This window comes from Peromyscus californicus, unplaced genomic scaffold (genome assembly GCF_007827085.1).
Source record: "Peromyscus californicus insignis strain IS unplaced genomic scaffold, ASM782708v3 Scaffold_5__1_contigs__length_169319896, whole genome shotgun sequence".
Classification (NCBI taxonomy): domain Eukaryota; kingdom Metazoa; phylum Chordata; class Mammalia; order Rodentia; family Cricetidae; genus Peromyscus; species Peromyscus californicus.
Genome location: NW_026294573.1, coordinates 115,563,131 through 115,585,773, shown reverse-complemented (window position 1 = coordinate 115,585,773; position 22,643 = coordinate 115,563,131). Strand labels below are relative to the sequence as shown.

General features: G+C 38.3%; 1 pseudogene; it reads left to right on the top strand.

The window, feature by feature from the left end:
* Nucleotides 1-21,669: 21,669 nt before the first annotated feature.
* On the top strand, nucleotides 21,670-22,015 carry LOC128096337 (elongin-B-like; annotated as a pseudogene).
* The last annotated feature ends 628 nt before the right edge of the window (nucleotides 22,016-22,643 follow it).

Genomic DNA, 22,643 nt, shown 5'->3' with positions numbered 1-22,643 from the left:
TGCTTTCCCAAGAGGCTGCATCAGTTTGCAATGGCATCAACAGTGAATGAGGGCTCCTCTTTCTTCTCATCTTCCCAAGCATTTGCTGTCAAATGTTGTTTTGGTCTTTTCACCCATTCTGATTGAGGTCAGGCCAAATCTCAATATTGTTTTAATCTGCACTTCCCTAATTGCTAAGGACAATAAATACTTTTTGAGATATTTCTTAGCCATCTTTATTTATTTATTTATTTATTTATTTATTTATTTATTTATTATTTATTTATTTATTTATTTATTTTCACAGCTCTCTGTTTAGTTCTATAACCCATTTTTTTAATTAGGTATTTTGTTTTCTTGACTCTTTTTTGAGTTAATTGTATATTTATTCTGGATATTAATCCTCTATCAGATACATAGCTGACAGATATTCTCCCCAACTCTGTAGGTTTTCTCTTCTTGGGTTGATTGCTTTCTCAGATGTACAGAAGCTGTTTAGTTTTATAGGATCCCACGTGATAATTATTGATATTAATTTGTGGGTACACGGAATCCTATTCAGAATCGTTTCCTTACCTGTATCATGTAGGGTACTGCCTGTGGTGTTTTCTAGCAGTTGAGCCTTCAGGTTTTCCTAGTCTTTACATTATCATTCTCCCAGTGTTCCTTCTAGTCACTGTCCTGCTTTCTCTAGGGGAAGGTTTCTGTGCTCCTCCCATGCAGCACTCAGGGGCTGAGTAAAGACAGTGGTTCCCACAGTCACTGTACACAGCCTTTGTTCTGAGAATTCAGCTTGTAAATTTGGTTGGGGTTTAGTTGTTGTTGCCTGCTGGCATAAGCAAGGCTATTTCTTAATCTGTTTCACAGAATTACTGCCCAAGGAGGGATCACTCTGTTTTTTCTTAATTCTTCTAAAGAATCCGGGGCTTTTCAGGGTGGCGCTTAGACAGAAAGGCAGAAGCAAAGCAAAGTGCACTTCATTCAAAGGTGGCCAGCAGGGCACAGCTTCCCAGGGCTGGGCAGCTTCCTGGGTCCCCAAGCTAGGAGCTCTGCTGACTGCCTTCCTGAGGCCTCAAGCCTTCCTGGCAGTGTTTCAAGAAGAAGCACAATCCATTTGAAGAGCAGACATTTTTGTTTCAGATCTTCCTATGCAGCATCAGGGGACGCACTGTAAGAACACTGCGGTTCGCCCTTCCCTGGTGAAGGCTGGGATCCATTCTAGAAAACGCATGCCTCTAGCTGCTCCATAAGAAAATTACAAATACTGGCAGTGATTTTAGTTATCAATATGGTTTATGAAAGGTCTAATGTGCACAATTAACAATACTTAGCTCTTTGTTTAATTCCTCAATTTAACCTGCAAGACAGTCAAGTGATATCAAAAGAGGGATCTCTGTTACCTTTAAATCATATCTTACTTTCAACAAATTAGAATTTAATACACAGCAGCTGTTAACTCTTAGCCTGATAAAATCTACACTGCTATATTTTAAGTTTTGTAAATTTGTCTTAGGGCAGAGTTTCACTTATTTTCAACTTCTCTGAATAAACTTAGGGCAAATCTTGATACACTACTCCACTGATTAAATATATCACTCCAAAAATAGTTTCTGAATTGTGCCGATTAATTTTATTTTAATGGAAATCCAAGCAATAAAATAACTGGGCTTTCCATAGCTAAAATTCTACAAGGGCTTTCTAGTTGTGAAGAGTTAACATGGCTTAGCCGAAAATTTCCACTGCAGGATTTTCTTTATAAATTGAAGGTTTTGTAAAATATACCATCTATGTTGTTTTCTTTCCATGTACTTTATTAAATGTATAATATAATACACATAAAATATCTAGCATATATGAGAAATTATACTTAAAACTAAAATAAGACAGATTTAAAAAAAAAAAAAAAACAAGTACAAGAGGAGAGAGGTGGCCCAGTGTTTAAGAGCACTGACTGATGTTCCAGAGGACCTGGGTTCAGTTCCCAGGCCATACGGTGTCTGATCATGCCAGGATTAAAAAACAATAATATGGAAGCCATGATGTGAGAACTTAAAAGATAAAAGGATACTAAATTATTAAATATGTTTTCTGATCTTTTAAAAGTTCATTTATCATTTAAATAATCAATTACAAGATTTTTCTTCATTCACTCTAATGCTTAATATTGAACTAAGACTAGGCAATCCCTGAGCTTTCTCTTTATCCCTCATTTCACTTTTTACTTTGAGAAGGTCTCACTAAATTGTCTAGGCTGGACTTGAATTTACTATGTCACCCAAGCAAGGTGTGTATTGGCCATCTTCCTGCCTCAGCCTCCTGAGTAACTATGATTACAGGTTTCACCACCAGACCTAGATAGCTGTTAAGGTATTTGATAGATCTGTCATATTGTATCTTTAGAGGTAAAATTTTCTCTTTTTTCTGGTACTACATTAAGGTTACAATCATGGTGGCACTCTTTGAGCAGACTTTTGGACTTCATTTTGCAGACCTCAGTATAGGGAGCTAGTTTATCTTAGGTACTCTGCAATAAAGAGCATTACAAATGTAGGCTAACATTGCCAGGGTAATTTTGTCCATCCATTCAGCCAGAGTTCATATGTACACAGAGAACAAAGGATAAAAAAAATCCTCTGAGCTTCCATTTTAGTTTTCTCATTTCTTATAGTGATTTATGACATTTAGTTATTCCTCAATAATATTTTAGCTACCACACTAAAAATAATTACTAATTTGCAATCATCCTGCCTCATCCTGGGATCTTGAAGAACAAAGACTTTGTAAAAACTTTTGTACAGGTGGCTTTGTCATGTGACTGCAGGTGGAAGGTCATGTACAAGGAAGAAGAAGAAAGAGCCAACCAAGGATGTGTTGCAGCCTCTCGCCACTCAGGTCACTGGTGTACCTGCTCTACCATCTGAGAAATTTCATAAAATGTGCCTGTGAATCAATCATACAGGACACACTGCCTCCTATTGATTAAAAGACCATCAAGCACTAGAACCCTCATACTTTCAAGCTGCATGTGGGCAAATGTGCTTGGTTCTATCTAGTCTCTCCTATGATATATATCATGTCCTATGAGGCAGTTCCAAAGACTCCCTAAGTGAGAAGGCAAGGAGAATCGATGTTGTCTCAGCTTGAATTAGGAGACTCTGCACACAACTACTACTACTACTACTACTACTACTCTGATAGATGTATGTAAATGTGATATGTAGGGCATACACAACAAGTTTTAAATGGCCAAATTCACTTCTTACCTTTATCCAAAACTTAATTTAAATTAAAGATAGCCATTGCAAAAAGATGACAATTTCATAGCATGCATGCCTATGTAATTACACCATTTATGCAGAAATATGTTGCACATATTCAGTGCCAACTGTGTCTAAAGGCATACTGTTAGCATCACAGGACTTACTGGATTCTATAATTAATGCCATACAATAGAAAGTCTTGTGCCCTAAAGTGTGAACACTAAGACTCATCAAAGATAAAAACTCTTTTAATCTATAGGTCTCACATTTCACAGACTTTATTTAGCTTTAACATTCTGTTTAAAATAAGAAAATATCAGCAGCAGTTAAAACAATTTTATTCTCATAAAGCTTATTTTTCTTTTACATATAATCAGGATTTTTTCCCTTAAGAGTAAAAGAACAAGGTAGAAGGATGTGGGAGTGAGGGAAAAACTAAAAGAGGGAAGGTTGGAGAGTGGATGGGGGCAAACAAATAAACAAACAGATAGACAAACAGACAGACTGAGAAACAGAGACAGAGATGGAGTGCTTTCTTACTTTGGAAGTTTCGTTAAAATAAAGTAAAATGCAAACAATATGAATTGACACTATGAAGCACTTTACAGTCCATTCACTTTCTTTTGGAAAATAATAGTTGGACTGAAATGAACACTTTAGAAGATATTTCATTTCTTGGCATTTAAAATCAATATTCTTCTCCCTGTCATGAATAGTGTTTGGAGAACCTTGGCAGCTATTTTTATTCATAGTGATCATGGGTCTTCTGGAGGTGAAGATGGAACACCTTGCTCTCATTATTAAGAGCTCAGTAGCCTCGAGCTAAAGGTTGTGATTCTACATGTCACCACCATGGTGCCAAATAAGAATTCCTGTTCAGTATCTGGTAACCTCATTTGTCAAGAATTCTGTATTCCAAGTGTATATAGACTTAAGGCAGAGAAAAGCTAGCCAGCTTCATACTTTGGCCATAAAATGTTTAATTTATTTAGGGAAGTGGCTACATTAATAGTATACTAATATTTCAACTATACTAACCTACTAATATCTTATTTTTTAAAGATGCACTAAGATAATTTAATTTCCACGTTGGTCCTTGGTTCGCGATAGTTTTAGTACTCCAACAACAGAAAGGAGAAACCCACTCCATGAGCCCATCCCAGGCAGAGAGATTTCAATTCCCTAAACTTCACTGTGAACACAAAAATGAAAATGTGTTGGCAGACTGTTCAGTGAGGCAGTTTAAAAAAGGTATGTCTAAGTAAAAGCTTTGAAATTATTCTCAAGTCTTTCTTTATGCTTTCAATTTTAGCCTGAGTTGATCAAGAATTTAAAAAAAAAAAAAAGGTCATGCTTTGAGAAATTTTAAATCTGTCTCAATCTTGAAATGGCAAGCCTTTCAAGCCAAATGACTAAACCCCTCAGAGGAGACATGCACAGTGGGTCCCTTGAGGCCTTGGATAAACTGCAGGCTTCTCACTAATACAGCCAAGTGCTACTCACTTGTGTACCTTTAGAAATGCTTCAAGAGTTCATACCATTTTCAGTTATTTCAAATTACATTGTCTGCCACTTCAAAATATTGGATTTAGCTTCCTGTTTAGCATCTAATGCGATGAGAAATGCTTCACAGGCAAATTAGCACGCATTATCACAGTTCTTCTCCCAATCACATCATTTATTGAGAATACGGCATATACTCCTGACAACAATAAAACACCACATCAGCTCTCATTTCCACATATGCCATTTCAACTTCTGGAGGTTTCAGGTTCTCTAAGAACTTAGACATTTAGTTCACAGCATCAAAATTCCAACCAACATCAAACTGATTGTTTCAAGTTCTCAATCAATATTCTTTTTATTTTTCATCAATTGATCAATATAATGTCTCAAAAACGTTTATTTTCAGAAAAGTACACAACATGGCAAACAGTAAAGAGATCAAAGTCTTCTTATGATGACTCTACTATGTACCCTAACTAGGGACAGAATGTTTAAACAGAAGGAATTATCACCTCTATATCTGAGGAAATTTGCAGTTATTTTACTTTAATATCATATTTGAACATATTAAAATTTTATGATGAGTTAAATCTTATATTATTCCAACTGCTATATTTATATAGAATAAATGCTTAGAATAGACAAATCTAGAATAAACCAATTTGTAGTTCATACTCTATGCACTTGCAAAATCATAGAGACGCTACAGTAATCAGTATGGTGGATCCTCAGGAAGATGGGAATCAATCTATACCTCAAGATCCAGCTACCCCACTCTTAGGCATATACCTAAAAGACACTTCAACCTACCACAAAGATGCATACTTCCTCAACCATGTTCATTGCTGCTCTATTTTAATACTCAGATATTGGAAAGAACCTCAACAGAAGAATGGAAAATGAAATGTGGTACATTTTCACAATGGAGTATTATTCAGATATTTAAAAGGGGGGCAAGACAAAGAAAAGGTATCATGAAATCAGCAAGCAAATGGATGGAACTAAAAAAAAAAAATCATTCTGAGTGAGAGATCCCAGACTCAGAAAGACAAATTTGGTATGTATTCATCTCTTATATGTGGATATTAGCTGTTAAGTCAATGATACCCCAAGCTACCATCTATAGAACTACAGAGGGTAGCTATAGCTATAGACTAAGGGACTATAAAGAACAGATAGATTTCATTAATCAAGGGAAATGGAATAGGTAGTTATGGATGTACAGGTAGGGGACTGGATGGGAGGATCAAGTGGGAAAGTAGAGATGAGAAAGGATTTGGGGAGGGAATATGTGGAGAAATAGCTAAAATTAAGGGGCATTTGAGGGGTAGTATGGAACCTAACACAGTAGAAACTTCCTAAAATATATACATGTATAAAGGCAATCTAAATTAAATCATCAAATAATGAGGTATGCAGAGTACCAACAGGCTAATTCTTGTCAAAAAATGAATCTTCCAGTACCAGGAACAGATTACATCTAACTAAAATGTTGGCCAAAGGGCCCCCTTAGGAATCCCCAAGCAACCCAGGCTGTTGCCAAGACTAAAGGTTTCTCCACACAAAATAATGGAAGACCACTTTGCTGAAGACAACGTGTACACAACTCATTGAATATGAAGATGTTGAGGTGGCATCAACATAAAGCCTTTGCCCCTACCCCACACCCCAGAGTTTATGGGACAGGAAGGCATTCTGCACTCCAGCAAAAGAGAAACATAAACACCAAATCAGCGCCAAACCTTTTATCTACAATGGTGCACTGCCTGCAAGATATTCTAGGGCAATGGTGTCACAGCACTTATGGGGGTAACTAAGAAATAACTGATTTGATTTAAGGCCCACACTGTGAGATGGAACACATAACCAATACTGCTTAGATGAAGAAGAACCTAAGACTAGATAGCACAGGCACCTGGGGTAAAACCAAATGATGCTGTTCTTAAAAAGAAAGAAAGAAAGAAAAAATATATAGTAATAAAATGAAATGATTCCTAATGGCATTCTACTATACTCACAGATCAGTGCCTTGCTCAGCCATCATCAGAGAAGCTTCCTTTTGTAGCAGATGGAAACAAATACAGTGTCCCACAGCCAGACAGTATGTAGAGAATAAGAGACCTTGGAACACTCAGCCCTAAGTGGGATGTCTCCATCAATCCCTTCCCTCAGAGTTCACAGAACCCCACAGAAGAGAACACAGAAAGAATATAAGGGCTAGAGGGGACGGAGGACACCAAAAAAACAAGGTCCTATAAGTCAACATGAGCAGTGCTCATATGAACTCACAGAGACTAAAGCAGCATGCGTAGAGTCTGTTTGCATCTGCACCAGGTCCTCTGCAAATACATTATGGCTTCCACTTTAGTGTATTGATAGGCTTCCTGAGTGTGGGAGTGAGTGGGTCACTGATTAAGGAGTGCCTCTCTTGAGCTCTTTTCCTTCTGTTGGTCTTGTCCAGCATTGATGTGATAGTTCTTGTTTTATCTTATTATATTATTTTGTTATATTTCAAAATTTGAATGAATGAATGGGTGAATGAATGAATGAGTAATGAATTTTGCCAATAGGGCCAAAGTAAACAACTGAACTGTTATTTTTACCTGACAATATAGGAAAAATGAATTATTTCCAATAGAGTGACTCTGGGTATATCAATCACTCCAGGGCAGGCCTCATGTTCAGGAGTAGTTAGTTGTCCAATGTCTAATGGACTTCACAGTTTTTTGGTTTGTACTTTCATTTGGTTACAGTGTGGTGTTTGTTTTTTTGTTGTTGTTGGTAGTGGTTTATTTTATGTTTTTATTTTTATTTTTGGGGTGGTGCTTTATTTTGTTTTCTTGGTTTGGGGGGTTGTTATTGTATTGAGGTTTTGTTTATTTCAGAAAGGTGGGTGGAGGGGGAGAGTATGTGAAAGGCTTTGAGGGGGAGGACAAGAATATAATCAAAATATATTTAAATTTAAAATTGTTTTAAATAATAAAAATATAATAAAAACAAAAAATAAGTAGATTGTTCCTTAATTCCTAAAAAATTGCCATTAATCTCAACAATTATGAAGTAGAAGCAAGAAGGCCCAAAAGTTCAAGGTCAGCCTCAGCTACACAAGAAGTTTGAAGCTAGCCTGGGCTACATGAGACTCTGTCTTTATAATATTAATAATAATTTGTCGCCGGGCGGTGGTGGCGCACGCCTTTAATCCCAGCACTCGGGAGGCAGAGCCAGGCGGATCTCTGCGAGTTCGAGGCCAGCCTGGGCTACACAGTGAGTTCCAGGAAAGGCGCAAAGCTACACAGAGAAACCCTGTCTCGAAAAACCTAAAAAAAAAAATAATAATAATAATTTGTCCTAGGAAAACATTGTAATTTGCTAAAATCTGGAAGGTGTTGAGATTCTATAAACTAGTATATCACTCATGGATTTTTTTAAGGGTTAGAATTGGAGATAGAATATATGTGTCATCTTAATATTTCATCTTCTGTAGCTGGTGATTACATGTAAATGCTTGATTCTACTAGGAAATCTGACTTGCCTGCACAGCACTGATGAAGCTACAATATCTAGAATAAAACAGATGAAGATGACTTCAGAGCAAAGGGACATTTATATATTGTCAGAGGAGATTTCATGCCACTGAAATTGCAAGATTATCAGCCAAGCCAAAGTCACTACTATGTCCCCAGATAATCAGCCCTAATTCCTAACAGTATGTCCTGAGTGCCTTTGTCGAAAGGTTGAGGCAGATGATGAATGATCTATGCCGTGAATTTGTTTCTCTAAATACTGGTGAGCTGGGCATGACATATTAGTTTCTTTTTTTCTTTTTTCTTCTCTCTCTCTCTCTCTCTCTCTCTCTCTCTCTCTCTCTCTCTCTCATGTTGTTGCTGTTGTTGTTAATTAAGATTGTCTAAATGAATGTGGCTTTGGGAACAAGGGAACAGAAGAAAACACTTGATAGAATTTTTTTTATTTTACTTTTTTTTTTTTTTTTTTTTTTTTTTTTTTTACTAACAAGGGGTCTGTGAAGAACATTAAGAAGAAAACAAACTCTTACTAGGGCCAGGAAACAAGATTGGATATTTCTAAACAATAGGAACCCTGAGTTAAGCCTCTGTAGCAGAAGCGCAATACCTAGACTTAGGCCACATGGTGCATCTGGTAGCATGCAGCAACCACCTCACAGGCCTCTGCTTGCCACTTGCCACCCCAGCTCTAAATACTTCCATCAGTGCATTCACCCACTACAGACTCCACGCAATAACAAAAGCTTGGCTTTGATGTTTCTGCTGTCCATCATTTTTGTTTTGTTTTTGGGTGGTGTGTGTGTGTGTGTGTGTGTGTGTGTGTGTGTGTGTGTGTATGTGTGTGTGTGTGTGTGTGTCTTTCTGTTTGAGATACCATCTCTTGTAGTCTAGATTTTCCATGTATCCAAGAGTAACCTTAATTTCCTCTTCCTCCATCCACTAGTTACCAAGCGCTGATATGACAAGCGTACACTGCAACACAGGGTTCATCTAAGTTGCTGACATTCATCACACAACTGGTCTTTTCTGGATGTAACTGAGCAGTGGAGCCTGGCTCATGTGTTTGTCTTTAGCTATGAAACAGGTTAGTAAGTAGTCTGTCCTTTTAAGCTTGTATGTGGGCAAATGGTATAATGCAGGAAGTTTCCTAATATTAGAAATAAGAGATAAATGCAGTATGCTAAACACATGACAAATGCCAACTGTAAGAAAACATATATTGAACAACACATGCTCACATTATAGATATGGAAATAAATGCTATATATATTATATATCATATATTTATATAAACGTTATATATATATAATATATATAAAGTTAATATATGCAAACTACTATATATAATAGTTTTTTGAAAATAACAGTTAAATCTTTCAAAGAAATAATCCCATCTTATACTAATTAATAGATGTTCAATATATTATTTGTAGTAAAATTAGCTTCATATTACAAAAATCTCATTAAAAATTCTCAAGTTAAATACAAAGAGAGATAGAAAGTAGAAAATTCCTGGGAAAACAAAAATTTATTTTCCTTGCTAAATGTCAACAATAGAGATGCCTAACAATGAGTATTCTATCACTGAAAACTACATATACTAGTTGTCTAAATAGAAAAACCCAAACAACACTGTCTTAGGGTTTCTACTGCTATGAAGGGACACTATGACCATGGCAACTCTTATAAAGGGAAATATTTTATTGGGGGTGCCTTACAGTTCAGAGGTTCAGTCCATTATCGTCATGGTGGGAAGCATGGTGGGGTGCAGGCAGACCTGGTGCTGGAGTGGAGCTGAGACTTCTGAACCCTCAGGCAGCAGGAAGGGTGAGTCACTGAGTTTGATTTGAGCTTCTGAAGCCTCAAAATCAACACACAGTGACACATTTCCTCTAACCTCTAGGCCACCTAATTTAACAAAGCTACACTTCCAATAATGCCACTGTCTATGAGTCTATAAGGGCCATTTTCATTCAAACCACCACACAAACTAATGAGCAAAAAGAAGTTAATAAATATTACAGTTTATATAATCTGACTGATAATGAAATTTTTATCCTTGAAGAAAATTGTGGTTTATAGGAAATCTTAAAAAAAAAAAACAAAAACCTGTGCCCAGTTGGATGACCAGACAAGACCTACCTGAGGATGATGGTTCCTATTCTACTGTTACACACATATTTTGTCTCTGTGCAAAATAACTCAACATCAATATATGAAGAAGTGTTGTACTGCAAATCATATTAACTGACAATATAATGCAAGGGTATAAAGACTACATCTTATGGTTAATAATGATCATATATAAGAAGTTTTAGAGCATATACATATATACATTTGTATACATACATATATGCATACATATATATAAAATATGTAGATAATACTTAGCATACTATAATGTATATTAATAGTTTTATTTGATCCTTTTTTTATTGCAAAACTTCCATGAAAGAAGTATTATATTATAACTCAAGTATATAAATGATTAAAAATAAGCACTAGTTAAATGATTTTTTTTCAACAGATAGTAATGGGCAGTGCCAGGGTATGAATAAAATAATTGTTGGTATCTTAATAGATTGTGAATGGATAATGAATCATAGGTGATTCTGAGATTAATTCTTCCAGGCCTAGGAAGCTGTACACCTTGAGAATAGAACAAAGAACCATAGTAATTAACAGGGAGTATGATTTAATAAAAATAAGTTATTGTACAGTATAACCATGACCAAACTGTCAAATACATGAACATCACTTTTGAAGCATCATGGGATATTTGTATAGCTATAAGAGCTATAAAGTGAAACAGAACCTTTCATTCTGCCTAAAGCTCCATTAAACTCTGATACACATATAGAAGCTTATACAAATGCCAATTACTGCAGAATTGTGTTCTAATACAAACAGCAGAAATAATCTGTGATGACCATAAGCTAGAATGTAACCCAATTCATCTAACACATACCATCTATACACGAAGAAAACCTAAAGCCAGAAGTTGGGTCTTTTACCTTGCAGAACCATCCCACACTTCTGCTCCAAGCCATACATGGCCTTCTCTTAACCTAAAACATAGTTTCAGAGGAAAGAATATCTCTATCCACCTATGTTTGTCTTTATTCTGAACCAAAATGAGAGGGTTCAAGAGATCCTTGCTTCTTGATTTTGAAATGGAATCCAGTGGATATGCAAGTGCCAAAGGCTTCTAACTCACCCGAGATACAAAAATTATGTGAATAATTGCAGAAAAGCCTGTGTCTTTAGGTGTAAATGGAGGCTTTTCTGTGTCCTGCCCTGTCCTGTAGCTATTTGTAAATAATCTCTCAGAGGCTTAATGTTACTTATAAATGCTTGGCCGATGGCTCAGGCTATTACTAGTTAGCTCTTACATTTAAATTAGCCCATTTCTAATAACCTAAGTATTGCCACATGGGCATGGTATTACCAGTCTGCTGGCATATTGCTCCTTGGGCAGCTGGATGGCATCTGCCCTGACTTCGCCTTTTTTCTCCCTGTATCTCTGCTTGGATTTCCTGCCTGGCTCTATCCTGCCTTACCATAGGCCAGAGCCGCTTAATTTATTAACCAATGGGAGCAACACACATTCACAACATACAGAAAGATTGTCCCACTGCATTTAGGTGTCATTTAAAACAAATATAAAAACCATTTTCCACCTATGGGGAGTTCACCAGCTCCAGGGGGGATTAGTAATGCCTTTTTATTCAGGAAAATTACATATATTATAAATCATTTTGTTATGAATCATTAGAGTTTTGGAAAACAGCAACATCATTAATGTTCATGGTGAATTTAGTTTTCACTGATGGCATAGTAAGGCAACATAAACATAACATTTAATATTGCCTCTTTGAATTAAAAAAGCAAAATCTACAATTATTTTTAAATCAGTTAATTCAAATAATAGTAACACCAGACACTTAACACAGAAAAGTTCGTGTGATAGAAATAGCTTACTCAAATTTAGGAAAAATTGTACGTATGTGGAAGAAATATCATTCCTAAAAACAAAATCACTTGAATACTAACAAATTGAACACAAAGAAAATAAAGAAGAAAAAGCAGGAAAATAAATAATATTTACTTAATATTTCATCTAACAATTTGTTTTAAAGTTGTGACACTACCTTTGAGGGGAAGTTCCCTACAGATAGCTGACACTCACAGGAATAGCTGATAAGAGAGTCTGGGTGGATTCCAATCTAGATCATCAAAGTTAACACACTCAAAAAAGCCAGCCTCTACACCGAAAGGTTACACACTTTGGTTCTTGTAAGCATGTCCAATCATGTATTATTTCAGCATTTTTGTACTGAGATAAACTTAGAATTCCCAGAAACATATTTTCCAATGTGAAATATAGATATAGATGTATATACTCATACACATCTATATAGGTTTCTAATAGGAAATAGGACATAAAAAAATCTATTAATCTTTTTTAAGTACCTAAAGTTAAGAAAAATGAGAAATCTAGAATCTAAAAGTGGAAAAAAAACCTGAAAAGCAAAGTACTAGAACCCTTTGGTGACTATTGCAACATCCTCCCCGTGATGCTGCCAGCTGCCCAAGCCTTGCTTTTGACCATACTTGCCCACAAACCCAGACTGTGGCAGACATATCATCCCCTCTCCCCTACAATCTATAAAATCTCACTACCTTAGTTAGGGGCACATGATTTGTCTGGCCTTGATCTCTAGGGCCAGAAAATACCAACCCCCCAGCCCCCAGATTTGCTTTGCTTAATAAACCTGTTGCTATACTTTTTCAATTAGGCTTGATCTGGCTTACTGTATTGTTAGAAAAACATATATGAGGGGGTGGTCTATCAATGTGTATTTCACATGAAATTGAATTCACAGCTAGAATTGATATATACTTCTATGAGATGGGTGCTCTCAAAAGTCTCCAAGTGGAAGACTGACCTTGAAATATTGTTTGACCTCAAAGAATCAGGAGGGTTTCCTCAGGGGTTGGATTGGGAGAGGAATAACTTTACAACTGCCAGCTTCCTAGCCTGGAGCTTTAGACTCAAACACATAGAAGATGAGGAACACTCTAAGCCAAGAAGTCTTGCCATATTTGTTTTTGAGTGGCCCAGAAAGACAACATTATCAGATTTTTTGCATTCCCTAAAGATTATTTCAGATATGCTAGTCCTAATCTTTCAGATTTGTCAAAGTTTCTCCTAGTTTGTAAAGATCATGATTATCATGGGTCTCAGAAAAGCCAATAAAGCTCCATGCAAGTCCTGTAGTAATTTCCATCTAAACCTGCCAATGAAAACAGACTTGTGAATATAAAACAGCATGCCTCTCATGTCCAATTCCTCCAGGACTGCTTCTCTTTCCCTACAGTCATGTGGTGCTTGACATAGCTACAGATAAGTGTTCTCAGAGGCTCACAGGAGCTCGTTGCCCTCATCCTGTCTCAAGGTTGCAGAACTTTTTCTCAAGGAGGAATGAAAAGTTACATTATTCAGTTTACCTGCTTCCATGGCTCTAAGATAGACTCCATCCTTCCCCAGGTCCCAAAACTCTTAGCCATGAGGCAATGGATTTTCCCTTTCTTATTTAAAAGATGTTCCTGACTCAAGTGATTCAGATGCAGAACTTCTAATGATTATCCTACTTTCCTGCAGGAAGCCACTTTTAAGGCCTCTGTCTACACACTGAATCTGAATTAAAGTCAGTCTTACAAAGTATCTTCTAAAAGTTCAGTCTTTCTCTCTTCTGTGGCATTGTCCAACTTTTTTGATGAGTTCTAATTTTTGGATACTAGGAGGGACACTTTCATATAGATCTAATTCACAGTCTCTTTCCTTTAAGTCCTGACTGCTGTAGGAAATGGCAAGCTAACACCCCCATTGTACTCGTCCTTTTCTCTGCTTTTTTCTGCCAAACCAGAGTCCAGTGCAAGGATAGCATCCATAGTCTTTGGCTCTTCTTTACACCGGTAAACTATTTCCGACAAAACAGCTCATTTCACTTGCCTGTCTATTGCCCACAGTAAAGGTTACTTAGCTGCTGCACCGCCCTGGTTACAAATCTGTCCCACACATGCTACTTTCATAGATTATAGTACACTAAGATTTTTTTGAGAAAAAGTCTGTGCTTGTAACAAACCCAATTCATCTACCTTATTGCACATATAAAAAGGCAGCTGCCCTATCTCCCCGCAAGGATGTGCCATTCTCAGACAGCTCAACCTTGATTATAAGTCTTAAAAGCCATAGTATGGGACACAATTGTCACCACAGCAAAGAGCAAACCAAGCCATACCACATGATGAGATGAAATTATAGCAGGATTGTTGGTGCCCAGCTACCCTCACTCAGGAAATCTCAGTTGCATGCTTTACCACCCATCAGAGAAGTCACTCAACTGTACTTCTCCAGTTCTTATTTGGTTCTATCATTCTCTATAAAAGGCATCAATTGTGTTGCTTGAATTCTGGTGGAAGACTTGAACAAATATCGTCTTTTGACTCTGTATGATGTATGAGTGGAAGATTAAAGAAACAGTTGGGTGAGCTAATGAGTTAACAGGCCAACTACTGGAGTACAGACAAGGTGTTACTTAAAGGAGTGTTAGGTGATCCTAGCATATCTGTACCCCTATAAACCCACAGCAGCTTAGCCAGAGGCTCACAAAAGCTGTGCCTTGGAACACCCTTCCCCACTCAGAAGCACATCCACCAAAAGTCTCCTACCCTCTAGCAATTAGTCACTGCATGTATAGCCTTGAAGAGGGGTCTTGTAAATATTGCCATTTTTTGAGCTTCCTGAGTCTTAAAACTTTTGTTAGCTTTCTGTCTTATGATCCTCTCTGCTTTCAACAGAAGTGAATGTTTCAATTCAGAAGAAATAAACACAAACCATTCTTAGGAACACAGTTATGGACTAATAGAAAGTACATACTGTATATGTTCATTAAAATGGTATTTATAGTTTCAGTAAACTAGGAACAACCAAATATCTATCCCTAATAGAACTGAAAAATTGAGGTATTTTCATTAAATAGTATATTTCACAATGCTAGTTACTACAGCACACAACACCATAGATTTATCCTACAAATACTATATGAGACTAGAGGAAAAAATACAAAAGTATATATAATAGATTATTGCAATAGTTTAATATTCAAACAAGTAAAGCTAATTGATATGAACAGATGTAGAATATCATGATCAGGAACAGAAAGCATCTGGGATTCTCATACTATTCTCTTTCTTGATAAGACTCGTTGTTAGTCAGGTGAGCTCACTTTGTAAAAGTCTACCAAGTTCTAAACTTATTACTTACATGACTTCATTTAAAATATAGTTTAAAATAATGAGCTCAGCTTTCTCACCTTCTGTTCTGTGACTTCCCACCTTCCCTCCCATTAGGAGTTGTAGCTCAAGTTTTCCTGCCTGGCCCACAGTCAGGATAAATCTCTGACACCCGCCAGTCCCACGGCCACTCAGACCCGACCAAGTAAACACAGAGACTTATTATATTGGTTTCAAACTGTATGGCCGTGGCAGGCTTCTTGCTAACTGTTCTTACAGCTTAAATTAATCCATTTCTATTAATCTATATCTTGCCACATGGCTCGTGGCTTACGGGCATCTTTACATGCTGCTTGTCCTGATGGCAGCTGGCTGTGTCTCCCTCACCCAGCTTCCTGTTCTCTCAATTCTCCTCTCTGTTAGTCCCGCTTATACTTCCTGCCTGGCCACTGCCAATCAGTGATTTATTCATTGACCAATCAGCAACACATTTGACATACAGACCATGCCACAGCACCTCCCCTTTTCTTTTCTTAAAAAGGAAGGTTTTAACCTTTACACATCTCCAAAGTCAGCTTGGTATATTTGGGAATTTGGGCGTAGCTTCTCTTACTACTTCCTGCTGGAGGGGGGCGCTGTATCTTCTGGGGAAACAAAGAATATTTTAGGGTTATGGAGTAGTCCATGAGGGTGTATCATCTGAGCCAGTTGCCTTGAAACGGTTCTGGATGTTGGATCATCTGGGCAATGGTGTCATCAGAGACCTTTCAGGGGGAGTCCCACGGCCACTCAGACCCGACCAAGTAAACACAGAGACTTATATTGGTTTCAAACTGTATGGCCGTGGCAGGCTTCTTGCTAACTGTTCTTACAGCTTAAATTAATCCATTTCTATTAATCTATACCTTGCCACATGGCTCGTGGCTTACCGGCATCTTTACATGCTGCTTGTCCTCATGGCGGCTGGCAGTGTCTCTCTGACTCAGCCTTCCACTTCCCAGCTCTATTTTCCTCCTTGTCCCACCTATACTTCCTGCCTGGCCACGGGCCAATCAGTGATTTATTTATTGACCAATCAGTAACACATTTGACATACAGACCATCCCACAGCACTTCCCCCCATGAAAGGTCTCTGATGACACCATGGCCCAGATGATCCAACATCCAGAACCATTTCAAGGCAACTGGCTCAGATGATACACCCTCATGGACTACTCCATAACCCTAAAATATTCTTTGTTTCCCCAGAAGATACAGCGCCCCCCTCCAGCAGGAAGTAGTAAGAGAAGCTACGCCCAAATTCCCAAATATACCAAGCTGACTTTGGAGATGTGTAAAGGTTAAAACCTTCCTTTTTAAGAAAAGAAAAGGGGAGGTGCTGTGGGATGGTCTGTATGTCAAATGTGTTGCTGATTGGTCAATGAATAAATCACTGATTGGCAGTGGCCAGGCAGGAAGTATAGGCGGGACTAACAGAGAGGAGAATTGAGAGAACAGGAAGCTGGGTGAGGGGGACACAGCCAGCTGCCATCAGGACAAGGAAGATGTAAAGTACCGGTAAGCCACAAGCCACGTGGCAAGGTATAGATTAATAGAAATGGATTAATTTAAGCTGTAAGAACAGTTAGCAAGAAGCTTGCCACGGCCATACAGTTTGTAACCAATATAAGTCTCTGTGTTTACTTGGTCGGGTCTGAATGGCTGTGGGACTGGCGGGTGTCAGAGATTTGTCCTGACTGTGGGCCAGGCAGGAAAACTCTAGCTACAAGGAGTCATGCCTACTTATGAGCCAAAGAGAAGTTTGCTGAATTGCAGGAATCAAAAATGTTCACCATGCCTGTGTACTGGGCATGATCACCAAAAAGATGAAGAAAGAAAATAAGCTGCTCAGAACAGCTCTAAAATGCGTCCTTAAGTCTAGCTTCTATCAATCAAATGGGGGAAATAGAGTCGATGTCTATGATCAGAAAAAATGAACAAATTCATCCAAACTAAGCGCATGGTGGTTTAATACCCCCACCACTGCAAACTGGAGTTGTGTGAATCAGCAACCCTACACAGACCCAGAACTACAAAAACAAAACAGAGCCTGGCATTAGCTTCTATTAGCTTTTAGTGTTTGGAAGCCCATTCATGTCGTACAAGTGATAAAACAATGCTGAATCACACTAGCCACCAGATTTAGAGCAACTCTTTCCTGGGAAGATCAATAGTGCAGAATGGGTAGAGAGGGCCTCCTGTGTTTGTGAGCTGTCTCAGTTAGGACATCTATTGCTGTGAAGAGACACCATGATTATGCTGCTCTTATAAAAGAAAACATTTAACTGAGGTTGGCTTACATGTTCTGAGGTTTAGTCTACAATCATCACTGGGGGAAGCATGGTGGTATACAGGCTGACATGGTGCTGGAGAAGGAGTTGAGAGTTCTACATCTGGCAGCAAGAAAATAGAGTGAGCCTCTGGGCCTGGCTTGAGTTTTTGAAACCTCCAATGATACACTTCCTCCAGCAAAGCCACATCTACTCCAACAAGACCACACCTCATAAAAGTGCTACTACCTAATAAGCCTATGGGAGCTTATTTTTATTCAAATCACCACATGTACCAAACCATATGATGGTCCATAGCTGTCCTCTGAATCACTCCTTATACCTTTGTGAGTGTCTAAAAAAAATTTCAAAGTAAAATTACAAATTGTCAAAATTACACCAGCATTTTCATCATAATTCTGCATTACATCATTAACATGCTAAACAAACTACTTCTGAGGTTTACTTATGGTTTACTTTGTTCAATAATAAACAACAGTAAGTCTAACTAATATGTAACAGTATGATGATATTAGTAAGTGGAGAAGAAACAAATTAACTCTTCACATATTAATAGACCTCCTTTGACCCATAACTCCAGGAATATCTATTTAATTGCACAGGCCACACTCAGCGACCATATGTTTGAGTTGCTTATATGCTTGCTAGGATCCACGTTTGAATGCCCCCGCATGCTATGCTGACTTCAGTAGTTGAAACTTACTAAGAAATACCAGACAGAACAGGGATTTTAGCCAGAACAATAAGTTGTACCTCCTGGGACTTGTCTTTTTACAGACTGACTTCAACTTAGAGTTCATACATCTGGCGTGGAATTTCTGTTGTGTGGCTTTTGTAGCTGCTTCCATACATATCAAAGAGACTTATCACTGACTGATTATTATGGTTTTCATTCTTAAAGACTGGCTAAATTTAGTTGCTCTTCTTTTTCAAGAAGGCCTTTCAGTTTTCTTTTTAATATTTTATAGTTTTAGAGTTTACTTCATTAGTTCACACCTTAACCTTTTCAACATTCCTGAGGAGCTGTTCCTTGTTTTTTAAGCGTAACAAAGCCTGGATGTGTAGAATCCCAGAGGCGTTTTGATGAGTGCTGCATAAGTCGAGGTCCATTTAGCAAACATGATCTCATGCACTGTCAGCATATGTGTACTCTCTATAATTAAAATGCAATAACAAGAAATGCATGGTAAATGAGTTTTAAACCTCTACTGACATAGGAAAGAACTTTTCCCTTCCAGGGTCAATTGAAACCCATTCCTCACTTATTTTGCCCTTCGTCTTCACATGGATCTTTAAAATACTGAGAAAGGAAATTCCCTTTCTCATTATAGAGCAACATTATAATAAATTAATTCTTTTGCTCAGGCTAAGTACTTTTAAATATTACTATTTCTGAGGCAATCCTCCTTTCATTTACTATCCTAGAGACACTTGCAGCCTTCTTATTTAAAATGCATTCATAATATTGTCAAGCACAGGCCAATTATGGCTAAACCAATCACAGTATGGAATTTCTGGAATTAGTATTTGTACACAACAAGAAGAATTTCAGAAATGCTGCGATGCTGTCTCAGCATTGAGAGAATTGATGCGTGGTGTCACGTGACCACAAACCCTGAAGATGAACGTAGAAAAACTCAGTTCAAATATTTGGTTGCAAAAAAAAAGTAGAACCTAGATATTTTTCTTTGATTAAGGGTGGCATTTGTTCAGCTAAAGCATTTGGATATAGGTAGATTTTCTTCCTTCCTATTGCTGTTGACATGGCATTTACAAGTATTTCCTCTGCCACAAACATTTATTGCTGCTAAGGCAATCCATGATCTCGAATAACCTCAGCATAGAATTCATTTACCTCACACTCTTTTTCTTAGTATTAACTGAAAATCACTTTCCTTGCCCAAACAGAAGTTTCCATGTTTTTAAATCTATTTTTGACTTTTTTAAATTAAAATAGTTTATTTAGTATTTATACATGTACATAATGTATTTTGATCAAATCCATCCCTCATCCCTTCCCTCCAACTCCCCCTACCAGTTTTCCCCTCTCAACTTCATGTGCTCTCTTAAAAAAGAAAGTAATCATTGAGTACATTTATTGCTGCTTCTGTGTGCATGGGTGTGGGACCACCTACTGGAGTATGCCTAGCCTCTCAGGACCCTCATCACTAAAGAAAACTGACATCCCTCTCTGACCAGCCATCAATTTCCAATAGCTCCTAAGATATGGAGAGGACTTCATGAACTCCTCTCCCATCCATATTGGGAATTAGGCTGATTTGATACTGTGCAAGTCTTGTGTATGCAGATCCCAAGCTGCAAATTCAAGTATGCAACCTTGCTGTCCTGCCCATTTGTGCTGCGAATTTCTACTGCCTCTGACTCTACAATCTGTAGGCAGACTTTTTTGTCCTGCCAGCTACTTCCCCAAAAACCACACAGAGACTCAATATTAATTATAAATGCTCAGTGAACAGCTTAAATTTGTTTTTAGCTAGCTCTTACAAATTAAATTAGCCTGTTTCTATTCATCTATGTGCTGCTCTGGCTCGTTACTTTACCCACATACTTCCCATCCTACATCTCATAGCGTCTCCTCCTCCTGACTCCAGAGACTTCACCCTTCTTCTGCCTGGCATTCTCTCTTGCCTGAATATCCTGCCTAGTCATTGGCCAATCAGTTTTTTATTAACAACAAGAGAAACACATCTTTACCTTGTACAAAAAGATTATTCCACAGTAACAGCCTTTCTACCCACTCGCTTACAATGATTGTTTGGCCGAGGGAAGAGGTGATGTGCTATGTATGTCCCATTTAGAGTTAATCCCCTCATAACGTTTTATTCTCAGCCTCTCACCAGTTGTGGGTATCTGTATTAATCTCTATCTACAGCAAAGTGAAGCTTCTCTGATGAAGGTTGAGAGATGCAATAATTGATGGATATAAAGAAATGAAATTAGGAGGAAGTTTTTTACTATGTCCACTCAGCAGAATAATAATGTTAGGTTCACCCATCAGGCCTAGTACCAAGTCAGCTATGAGTTTGGTCCCAGTTAATGGTATCAGGAATGGGTTCCACACTGTGGAGCAAGATTTAAATTCATTTATAGATCCATTGGTTGCTTCTATTAACATTCATGACACTAGTACATCTGTAGGCACGCCTTACTGGATTAGTTGTTACTACAGTCTGCAGGGTTCACATCTGGATAAGACTGTTGATAACTTTTCTCTCTCATTACCATGCATAACACCTTCTAGTACTGTGAAAACTAGCCAATGGAGATAAATCTTTCAGGTCAGTACCAGCTTTGGTTTCTCTGTGTCCATTTGATGTCTTCAGCAATAGAGCCTTATGATCATGTTCTGGAGGGCAACTAAGACCAATAGTGATATCATATAATGTTTGAGGAGTCTATGCCCCATTAACCAACAAGTAGAAAGGAGGTATCCCATGCCTGACACTAGGCTTTTTATTTGGTAGTTTATGGTGTCAGGAAGAGACATTGTTTCCCTGTAATGTGGTAACTCCACTTAGACTTCTTTCATATGTAAATATGCATATACCTTAGAGAGCTACTGCAGTAGTAAGGTTTCCATATTGCAATTTCATAGGTCTTTAGTGTTAGTTACTCTTTGCAACATTCCCTCCTCTAAATAAGTGACATCGCATGAAAGCATCTTTGCTTTGAATGGACAGAAGGAACCACTTCTTTGAACCATTTCGTTGGTGGCTGTACCAGTACATCAAGTCAGAAGCAGCCACCAGGATGGATGCATTTCTCATGATCTGATGCCACAACACCATCATCTTCACGGACACCAAGAAGTAGAGTACTGTGTTGGAGCTGAAGTGCATCATGGAAGGCATCCTGAAGTGGCTGCTGGACAAGCAGAGGCTGTACAGGGATGACCAGTTCTTTGATGACTGAAAAACTCTGGGAGAGTCTGGCTTCACTTGCTAGACACCAGGGCCATAGCCCCCAGTCACAGTGGGCCTGGCTTTCCACCTTTGAAGCCCTGTGCCTTGACCCCTACTGCAGCCCTCCAGAGCTTTCTGGTGTGATGAAGCCACAGGATTCTGGAGGCAGTGCCAGTAAACAAGCTGTGCAGTAAGGGCCCTAGGTCCACCCCCTAGAGTCCCATTCCTTCAATAAAAAAAGATTTGGCTGTCTAAAAAGAGAAATGGCAGATTAATTTCTAATTAGTGTTATTGGACATTATATGTTACTTACTTTCTGTAGGAAGCAATATTTTATGGTTTAACTTTTTGTTTGGCTTTGTTTTTGTTTTGCTGAGACAGGATTTCTCTTGGTAGCCCTAACTGTTCTGGAACTCGATCTGTAGACCAGACTGGCCTCAAAGTCAGAGATCTGCCTATTTCTGCCTCTCAAGCTGGAATTAAAGGTATGCACCAACATTGTTGGTTACCCTGCAGTGCTCATGGCTGGCCAGGCGCCCGCGGTGGCCATGCTGACGAAGGAGAGTGCTGGAGGAGAGTGCTGGATGTATCAGTGATGGAAAAATCACAAGTCATGGTTACCTTTCTAGAGCTTTATTGAGAGAGAGAGAGAAGGAGAGAGGGAGAAGAGAGAGAGAGAGAGAGAGAGAGAGAGAGAGAGAGAGAGAGAGAGAGAGAAAGGGACCGTGCGGGGCGGAGGGGAGTACAGAAGGAGAGAGTGCAGAAAAGAGGAAAGGGCACAGAGGGCATGCCCGCTTTTTAGGCTGGGATGCCATCTCAGGC